The sequence below is a fragment of the Vicia villosa genome, unplaced genomic scaffold (genome assembly GCF_029867415.1).
Source record: "Vicia villosa cultivar HV-30 ecotype Madison, WI unplaced genomic scaffold, Vvil1.0 ctg.000458F_1_1, whole genome shotgun sequence".
Lineage (NCBI taxonomy): Eukaryota > Viridiplantae > Streptophyta > Magnoliopsida > Fabales > Fabaceae > Vicia > Vicia villosa.
Window position 1 is genome coordinate 457,501 of NW_026705219.1, and position 9,424 is coordinate 466,924.

Sequence of the window (9,424 nt, forward strand, 5' to 3'; positions counted from 1 at the left end):
TTTTAAAAAAAGTTTTTATAATAAATAATAAGTACAAAATAATTCAATTGTGATAAATTTTTGTTATTAATAATAATAATAATTATTGTAATTTTTGTGATAATTATCCTGTTAATAATAAAATTTTAATAAATATATTTTATAATTTATTTTATTATTCTCAAAATATAATCACGCATTGATTGCAAACCAAAAATACTTATCGAGTTTTTTATGTAGTTGTGTTGCAAAGAAAGTGAAAATAATGTAATTTAATTATAATTGATTTTTAAAATTTGATTTGACGTATCAAATAAAAAACTAATAAATTTGTATTAATAAAAATTATTTTCATTTAATGTGTTATTTTTATAAATGGAAATAAACGTTAAAAAGACAAAGAAATAAAAATATGATTTTTAATATTCTAATATTTTTATTAACGAATTGTTGTAAGAACATAAATTACGAAAAAAATATTATTAATATGTAAATTCTTTTAAACATAGTATTACCCAATAAATTTTGAGTGCCAATTAATTATTTTAATTTATTTTATAAGATTTGTATTAACAAAACATAATAAATATTAAAAGATAATTATTATTTTTATTATAGTTAGTACACACAAAATTTTAACAGCGCTTGAAAATAAATTAAGTCACATTAAATAAAATGTAGAAATATTATATAATAATTATATATTTATCAATTTTATTCATTTGTGATGTTCTTTTAAAAATAAATATATTTGTTACATTATCAATAATAAATTTATATTAGTAAAAACTTATGTTAAAAAATGCAAAGTTACAAATTTGAATCGCTAAATTATATAATTATGTTAACATTTATTCTACATGAAAGTATGCAAATATTTTATTTTTATTAAAAAAACACAAAATAGTTATGATAGATAAATACGCAAATTTATTATTTAAAACACAAATATGTCATTCTTTTTAAGTTTGCAACCTAACCAAAAGAATTCATGCTCGCCACATTAATGTGTGCGTCCCTAAAAAATTGCTGGACATACATAATTTCGGGGTGTGAGCCCAAAACATTTGTGGATAATGATACATAATAACTACTTTATTTTGAATTTTATTGGTTTTTTATATTTAATTAAGAAATATTATTTTTTTTTGAGTTTAAATTCTTATAAAAAATAATAATTAATTACCTTTAATATTATTTCAACTGATTAACCTATCTAAATTTACTATAACCAAGACACAAGTTAATAATTTGGTTTTGTTTATTATTTAATTTATTTTTGATTATTTTAATTTTGTAACATAGAGTGTTAAGCCGACTAAGTGTAAAATAAAATAAAAGAAATTAATTTAATTTAATTTATATAATTCATTTTTATTGAATGATTCATTTATTTAATACAACATTAAATAGTTTTTATTTTTAATTTACACTACAAGAAAATTAAAGATTAGCTACCAAATTTTTACTACAATTTATTTTCATAGTTAATCTCAATTTAAAATACAATTATTTAACTCCAATTACATAAATAAAAAAATTATTTGCAAAATGTACCTTGGTTTTCCTAAAACATATTCTCTTTTAGAAAATCATTTATCAAAAAAAAAAAAACTCTTAAACACGTAAAAACCTTTTTTTCTCTCCAAATCACTCTTTTACCGAAATCGCTTTTTCTCCAAATCACTCTTTTTCTTCATGGTCAAAATCACTTTTTCTCTAAATCACTTTTTTCCTTCACTGAATCGATCGAAATCACTTTTTCTCCAAATCACTCTTTTTCTTCACTGAATCGATTGAAATCGTTGTTTCTCCGACTGAAGTAGCTACTTCTCCGTCATCGAGCAAACCTCTACTTCTCCTTCTTCAATCGAAACCACCGTTTCTCCGTCATCAATCTAAATCTCTACTTCTTCTTCATCAATCGAAATCGCTGCTTCTCCTTCGTCGATCAAAATCCCTGTTTCTCCGTCATCGATCGAAATCGCTGCTTCTCCATCATCGATCGAAATTTATCCTTCTTAATTGGAGATCGCTGCTTCAAATTTTGAATCAGTTACTTTACCATTCAAAATTGCTCACGCATTTCTCAAAACCTAATACTTGAGGTAATTGTTTTTCCTTGAATCAAGTCTCACATATTCACTTATTCTTAAAATTTATCTGAAAAATCTCTTTCTCCGATTCACATGGTTCCTATCATAACAATTCGTCGTTGAGGCATCTCTTTTTTATCTTCGCTACAACGGTGCATTTTCTCTGATCGAAACTATCGATATTCATTTTCACTGATTTTAAGGTACAAATGATGTTGATTTTAAAATTTTCAGATGTAATTATCATTAATTTCTAATTTGTTTCTATTTTGCAGGAAATTGTTTCGGTTGCAAATATTAAATCTGTTTAAGTCAATTTCAGAATATTGAGACAAACATTAAGGTATTCATTGTTCTTTCTTATTATTATAGAATCCAGTGGTTTAGTTTTCTGAATTTTTTGAGCAATCCTAAATGTAGATACTCCTTGTAAGCTAGTTTTAATTTCTTCTTATAAGCTCTTTTGGAAATTCGAAGACAACTTTTCAACTTTATATCATTTATATATTGGTTGTTAAGCATTGTGGATGAGAAGAAGTTGGTTGGAAATATGGCTGCTAGTTGTGTTTGGTGTGCTAATGTCATTGTTATATCTTGTGTTATTATGTTGAAAGAGAAAGAGAAGCTATGGATGTAAAATGGATATGGTCCTTATATTCTTAGAATTCTATTGGTGTTAGTTTTAAGTCAACCACGTTAGAGGGAGTTATTATATCACATGGATGTGGTTTATACAAATCTATTTAGTATTTAAATTTAATATAGTAGTTTTTCTTTACTTTAATAGCAAGCTTTTAGAAGAAAAAAATTTAAATGTGAAATACATGATTAATACTCTATTAATTGATTAACATTGTTGGTCCGATTAACTTCAAGTTTGTGCCATTATGACTAAGAGGTATTGTCCGATTTGGGTGTGACAATTCTCATTTCTTTGCCTTTTAGAAAATAAGTTTCGTTGAGTTGATGGAAAGGGGATGTTGGGTCATACCGTTAAGCGAGATGTAGCCATGTCTAATTTTCTTTTCATTATAACTGCAGATAAGACTTAACATTGAAGTTGTAATTCCTTTGATTGCTACAAAGAATGCAAAGAACTCCAATTACATGGAAGCGACCCTCGTTTAAGATCTCTAACAAGGTATGGTTAAGATTTGATGTTTGAAGATTTTTCTTCATATTCTATCACTTTATATATGATTTGATTATATTCCTTGACAATTTGTGCAAGACTGATAAAACAGAATCCATATAAAAGTTATAGGGTTTTATATAAAAGAGAAACAATGTAGACTTTTGACTGTGATTATTGTTTTATAAATTATATAAAACTTAGTAGTAACCCTTTTCCACGCTAATACTAAATTTGTGATTCTAATTAAACAAGGAAACTAGTCTTGAGTCATGACAGAAACTAGACTTAATGTTGTGGGCACTATGGTTGTAGTTCCATAAAGTTGTCCTTACATTCACTAGTGTTAAGTGTACTGAGTCAATCAACTCCTTTACTTCAACTACTTTAAACACAAGCATCCATTTCAAACCCCTTTACACAATCCTAGAATGAAAAAAATGTAGATCATTAACATGACACATTAAAGCAATAAATTGTTTCCATAATATATCTAGAGAGGCTTAATTGTGATTATATTGTTAATTAATTCCTTACGCTTTGCGTGTTTTCCATCTTCCAATTTATTTTTGGTCCCTTATGTTAAATACTTTGGCAATATTTATGAATAGTCAGTGGGGTGCTTTTGTGGAAATAAGGAAAACCAGTGTAAATATCTTGCCTTAATAATGATTTTGATATCATGGATGACATCTTTCTATTTGTCCAATAACTGATTTTGTTAGCATTTGAATAACTTTTAACATAACATGGTATTGAACCTTGCTGATAATCTAGTGTAATTTTAGCATGTTTTTCCAGCAGTTTGGGTGACATGGGATTGTTGAGTCTACTTTTAAACGGTATCTTGCTATTTGGAAATCCATTGGCGCGAGCATGTATGGAATGGGTCTGCTACGCACTTCTTCTTTGTTAGTGTCTTTTAAAGGCCTACTGTTGGGTTTTACGTAGCAGTTTGTTTTGCAGAAGCCGCGAGCATATCCGGAACAAGTTTGTTGCTTGCTTATTCATTTGTTACTGTGTATTTGTTGAAGGTTCTCAAAGGAATGTTGATTAAGTAAGCATAAGATTCTAATGTATATTATAAAATAATATTTTTAATTCATGTTGAATAGTTGCTAGAAAAATTGAACGAAAAGCAAAGACAAGAAGAGGAAATTCTCAGTAATTAGAAAGCTTGATCAAGCAGAAGTTAAAAAGCTCATAGGAAGATCCATTGATAAAGGTTGGTGTTGAATTTTCTAATTTTTCAGTTCGCATTATCAATACCTATAAAATTTGTTCCTGAATGTCTTATTTTAGATCATTTCAAGATGCATGTGATGTACTAATGGTAAAAGATATGATACATAAAACTTTTTTATTTTAACATATTGTTAAATATTGCTAATTAAGGCATGAGATTAGTTAGATTTTATGTGTGGTGGATATATTATATTTACTTCTATGGAGTGAACTTTAGCAGCTTGAATCAATTTGATTCTACAATTCATTTTGGTAACTTTTCTAAATACATGGTGTATGATTTTATTTACTTCTTATTTTTATCATTTTACAGCCAAATGAAATATTACACGGGAGATATTTGTCATTTCTTCAACAAAACTAGGTAGAAGCTTTAGTGGCTATTTGTTTCATAAAACTACAACACTAGCTAGAAGCTTTGGCTATCTTTGTTTAATTTTAAGTTTGTTTTTATGTTTCTGAATCAGTTTTTTGGGCTCTATGCAATTATTTCATAACAAGAGTGGGTCAAAACCTATGAGGAAGAAGAGGAGGCACAGTCCTCGGCCTTATTCCAGCTGCAACCCTTATATTTGCAGGTAAACCTTAATTCAGTGCAATGAGTGTGAAAAGTACTATGTACAATATCTTATTACTTAATGAACTGAAGTAAACTTTTGCTAAGTTGAGATATTTCTCTTTTTTGTAGGATTCTCCAATGATGATTCCAATTTCTAAGAGCCTAAGTTTGAGAGCCTTAGGTGCTCCAACAATGTTGCTCTCTTTGGCGCTACATGAAATCTTTAGAGGGTTCAAAGACACAACAATTCCTACATATGTTATTTGTTTGGCCATGCAAGGAATCTTTAGAGGGTTAAAAAATACAACTCCTTTAAATGTCTAATATGTCATGAAATTCAGGCCAAATTAGAGAATGTGATCGAGAAGATGAGTGGCACTACTTTGAATTCTTTACCACAATTTTCAGGTCCACCCCACCAGCTGCAACTCAACATCAATGCCTTCAAGTGGAGGATCTCAGAATAGGAGAAAAGTTATATATATTTAGGAGGTCTCTTAAACCGTAAGATGCTCATGAGTTAAATTCTTTATTGTTAGTTGTTTCGTTAAAATTGTTGTAGTGTAAGACATGCTTAAATGTGAGTATTTGCAAATGTAGAGTGAGTTAATCAAACTTGAGTAGTTCCAATCTATTTTGGAAACTAGAGTTGTGACAAAATAAGAGTTGTGATTTATGAAGTTGAAATAAAATAGAATGTGATTTTGATGGATTTGGGTTTTGTTAATGATAATATAAAATTGTTTTTTTTGTTGGTATTTTATTGATTAATGGATTAGTCATAAAAGATATATAAATATGAAATTGATTTTTCTGTTGAGTTCTAATTTTATTAGTAGAATATAAGTTTAAGAAAAAATGTATTAATATTGTTATAATTTTTTATTTAAAGAAATGCTTATTTATTGATAATTAGGATACCCTTTCTAACTGTTTTCTACCAATAATTTATACAATCTAGCTTAACTAATTTTGATGCAAATTATTTATAAAAAAAATCAAAATTACTGTAATTAGTTTTGTCGGGAAATAATTATAAAAAATATGAATTTAGCTAGAGATTTACTGTGATTATCTTGCGGTAATATTGTAGTTGGGTAGCTAGGAAACATAAACTTCAGCCCGACAATTTGCTACGGTTTAGTTGTGGTTTTGCTAGAAATATTTAAATATTAGTTGGAATTTTGCTAGGAAATTTTAACCAAGATAATTAGCCTCCCAATCCATGCTACGGCCTTTGTTGTGGTTAATCCACAACAAAACTCCAACTAAATTTATTTGATAGGGATTAGCTACAAATTAGCTACTATTTTCGTCCTAGCTAATTACTGATTTTCTTGTAGTGTTATACTATTCATTTGAATTGCATAATTTTTTTTAATATATTTTATTATAAATTAAATGTTTATGAGAAATATGAATAAATTATTTGATCCACTCAAATAAAACTATAAACGGGTTTAAGTTATGTCAGCAAGAATCTATATAATTTTTTATAAAATAATTCTATTAAATTTATTGACCATCAAATAGGTCCTACGAAATATGCAAGCAAAACTGACGTATTTTGACGAGTCAAGACAACCTAATATTTCATGTTATATTTTAATTTGATATTAAGAATATGCAAATTAAAAGTTACACATATTAATACATATACATGATATTTTTGAAAAATAAATCTATCAAATTTATTGGTCTTTTATTTAAATATATGAAAAAATTTATGGGAGTGCTTACGATAAGAGAGGGGTATATATATGAGTAAAATTTAAGCAAAATATTATTGTACATGTTTTTAAATAAAATAAAGTTACTCACCTATATTATATATTTATTATATATTCATATGCCATATGATTCTCAAGATATCTCTACTTTTTTTAAGGTGATATTTAATTCAATTAACATACCTTTCCTATAAATTTGACAAAACACTACTATCTTCTAATTAAATTAAGATTTATATTTAAATATTAATTAGAAACATTTTTTCTTCATCATTTATATATCTTTTATATATTTCTTAATGATCACTATATTATATTTGTTTATTATTTATTACGACATTGTACGACCCATGCGAATGCATAGTTCTCTTACTAGTAACTTAATAATTACTAATACTAATAAAACTAATATTAATAAAACTAAAATTAATCCTAATTATAATTTAAATATAAAAACTAATATATTAATTATGAAAAACAATAACAATAGGAAAATTAAAATTGAAAACTAAAAAAAGAAAAAAAAGGTTAAAATGCGAAAAAATAAATGGGATTCAAACTCAGGTCTTTTTACATATGGAACTCCTTTCACTCACTTCACTATCCGCTAGACCATCGTGCTCATTCGGGATTGAATAGCGTTTGAAAAGATATGAAAGATAGGCAAATTTGGGGTATTATAATACTCTTGAAGAAGAAACATTGTCTCTTGATGAATCTTTAAAAAGAAACTTGCGATGTTCATGATTCAAAACCTTAGCCAACTTGAGTGAGGTAAACACTTCAAGTATAGGGAAAACCCAAATCACAAGGAAGATCTTGATAACCATACCTTAAAACCCTTTATGAACCAAGGTGCTTAATTGCATGAATGCATGTGTTAGAATAAGATTTGGTTATGCATTCAATCTTTAAGTCTTGATGATAACAATACATATATTTGTATGAAACAATTTGTACACTAATAGTTTCTTAAGTGTTCATATTCACTATTTTGGTTGATTAGGATTGTTGTCCAGATAATCATCAAAATCAGAGTTATCACACACAGAAGAACTATTCATCTCAATTCTGAGGAGACGTCAGCAGTTCTAAAGAATGTTGAACAATCCATCAGAAAAGGATCTACAAATGTTTTGAAGCAAAGAGACTATTCAGATATAAGAATTTAGTTCATAAACGCTTATTGCTTCCAGTTCAGAAATCATAATGTGTCGTTTAGATAGGTTTTTGCTCTTGACTCTGAAGACCTCTTTCTGTATCTGAAGGTTTCTCTCTCTTGGAACGTCTATGTTACTTGATCTCCTCATTGCACGCTCTACTTCAGATAAGAAGTACATCACAACTGAAGGACGATCAGAAACTTGCAAAAGAAGCAACACAGTACAACAATACATCACCTTTTCCACTTTTGCACGACGTATTGTTTGAATTTTCTGTTTGTGTGCTCACTGTTCCCAAGACTTTTTAGAGTCGTTACTTGAAGGAAAGCTTCGTCTTGTCTTTCTCAACAGTCATATTTTCAATGGATTATATATTTGAGACATCTATTTTGAAGAAGTTGCCGATCTGAAAAACTACTCAAGCAATATTTTCAAACCCAACAAATAAACATCAAAGAGAAAAAGAAAAAAAGAGAAAAAGAAAAAAAGAGAAAAAAAAGAGAAAGAAAGTTCTTAAAGAAACTGCACTAAACACTCCATTGTGAGAAATCTAGTATCTAAGAATCTGTAAGAACACAATAGCTATTGCTCATAAATTGTGTTAATATTTGAGCTAAATTGTCTATGTTTCAATATGCTTTTTAGAAGCAATATCTTGTAAATATTTCATTTGTAAATCTGTTGAGATTTGTTTTCCTCAAGTGACTAGGTTGTTAGTCTATATACTTGAGAGGGCTAAGATGTCTTTCTAGACTCTTAGAGGTTGTTTGTAATCTTTCAGGATTAGTGGATTAAGTCCTTTTCTAAGGTGAAATCACCTTGTCAGGTGGACAGGATTAACCTTTTCTAAGGTGAACCTGGATAACTGAAAGTGTTATTTTTCTTCTTTCTTTGAATTATCTCTCAAACTTTTGAAATCCATTTTAAAAGAATCAAACTTTTTAGAAAACACAATTCAAACCCCCATTTCTTACGTTTTTCTCAACCTTCAGCATGCTATGGAAACGACCTAATGAAGTGTATGCAGATGAAATGAGAAGCATAATCCAGATAAAAGTAAAATCAGGAGGGAAAAGTTTAGGGTATAACAATGGACTACACAATTTACTTGACGCTTAATAAACTTGACCTCAAAGTCATTGTGTAAAGCTAAAAGATTCTTAATACAAGAAATTATCATGCTAAATTCAAATTTATCGGAGGATTTAACATTAATATCTTGAACCACCGATTCTGAATCACTTTCAAAGGTAATATGATTCAAGTTCATCTGAATGACTTCTTGGATCACTTCCTTCAAAGCCAACACCTCAGTTTCAAAAATAGAATACAACCCATAATCCCACGATGCACCCTCCAAAAGAAATCCTCCAAAGAAATCTCTAACACACCAACCTCTATTAGTTGTCCCTAGGTGTTCATTAAACCCCACATCCATGTTGCATTTCACACAACCAACTTGAGGTAGTTACCAAGTTTGTTTTTGGCAGGTCCAATTAGTGTCCTCACTGCTCATCCCA

General features: G+C 28.2%; 1 long non-coding RNA gene across 10 annotated transcripts; it reads left to right on the forward strand.

Moving 5' to 3' along the window:
• The first annotated feature begins 1,612 nt into the window (after window positions 1-1,612).
• LOC131628506 (uncharacterized) lies at window positions 1,613-5,723 on the forward strand. Of its 10 annotated transcripts, none has more exons than XR_009291826.1 (7): window positions 1,613-2,278; window positions 2,351-2,418; window positions 3,117-4,241; window positions 4,323-4,432; window positions 4,766-4,816; window positions 4,920-5,030; window positions 5,141-5,723. It is a non-coding gene; the product is annotated as an uncharacterized LOC131628506 (long non-coding RNA). The 10 variants fall into 10 exon arrangements; XR_009291821.1 differs by having other exon boundaries at window positions 1,613-2,087; window positions 2,200-2,278; window positions 3,117-4,432; XR_009291817.1 differs by having other exon boundaries at window positions 1,614-2,278; window positions 3,117-4,197.
• The last annotated feature ends 3,701 nt before the right edge of the window (window positions 5,724-9,424 follow it).